We start from the raw sequence: 1,332 nt of genomic DNA on the forward strand, positions 1-1,332 counted from the left end.
GTCCCCCTCTGTAATGAGGCCAACAATCGCAGAGTCATCGGAGAACTTCTGAAGGTGGCAGTTTGGAGTGGCATGTCTGAAGTCCGAGGTGTAGAGGATGAACAGGAATGGAGCCAGAACAGTCCCCTGCGGCGCTCCCGTACTGCAGAGAAGCCTGTCCGACTCACAGCTCTGCACCCTTACGAACTGCGGCCGGTTTGTGAGGTAGTCTATAATCCATGCTGTGAGATGGTGGTCCACTCCGGCGTTCTGCAGTTTGTCCCTCAGTAGGTTGGGTTGGATGGTGTTGAAGGCACTGGAGAAATCAAAGAACATGATTCTCACAGTGCTCCCAGCCTTCTCCAGGTGAGACAGCACTGAGTGGAGGAGGTAGATAATGGCGTCTTCCACTCCGATGCCAGACTGATAGGCAAACTGCAGCGGGTCCAGTGCCGAGCTCACCAGCGGTCGAAGGTGAGCGAGGACGAGTCTCTCCAGCGTCTTCATCAGGTGAGACGTCAGCGCCACCGGTCTGTAGCTGTTCAGCTTCTTAGGGTGGGGGTTCTTGGGCACTGGGACCAGGCACGAAGTTTTCCACAGCTGTGGAGCTCTGCCCAGCTTCAGGCTCAGGTTGAACAAATGCTGGACAATGTCACACAGCTGGTCAGAGCAGGTCCTGAGGAGCCGGGAACTGATTTTGTCTGGACCTGCTGCCTTCCTCACATTCATCTTCCTCAGTTGGTTCCTCACCTGTTCTGTTGTGACAGACAGGCAGGAACCAGGTGACAGACTGAGTTGTTGTGAGCAGGTCGAAAGAGGAGGGGGAGGAGAAGAAGTCGTCAGTGACAGTGGGTGCAGCTGGTGGTTGGGGGAAGGGACAGACGTCTTGTCGAAACGGTTGAAGAAACTGTTCAGTTCATCTGCCCAGTCCTTGTCCTTCTCAGTCAATGTCTTAGGGCTGTTGTGGCCTGAGATGGTTTTCAGGCCCCTCCAGACACCAGTGACATTGCTGGCCTGTAACTGGTCCTCCAATTTCGTCCTGTACGTCTTCTTCCCCTCTCTGATCTTTCTTCTCAGCCGAATCTGCACGGCCTTCAGCTCCTCTCTGTTTCTCGACATAAAAGCTCTCTTCTTCTCCTTCAGGAGGGCCTTTATGTCGGGATTAATCCATGGTTTGTTGTTGGAGAAACACCGCACAGTTCTGGTGGGTACGGTGTTCTCCTCACAGAAGTTTATGTAGTCCGTTATCGTGTTAGTGAGTGCATCAATGTCCTCCCCATGAACCTCGCTGAAGAGTTCCCACCTTGTTGTGTCGAAACAGTCCCGCAGAGCATCTTCAGCTTCCGTGGACCA

Source organism: Hippocampus comes, unplaced genomic scaffold (assembly GCF_001891065.2).
Source record: "Hippocampus comes isolate QL1 unplaced genomic scaffold, H_comes_QL1_v1.1 scaffold403, whole genome shotgun sequence".
NCBI classification, from domain to species: domain Eukaryota; kingdom Metazoa; phylum Chordata; class Actinopteri; order Syngnathiformes; family Syngnathidae; genus Hippocampus; species Hippocampus comes.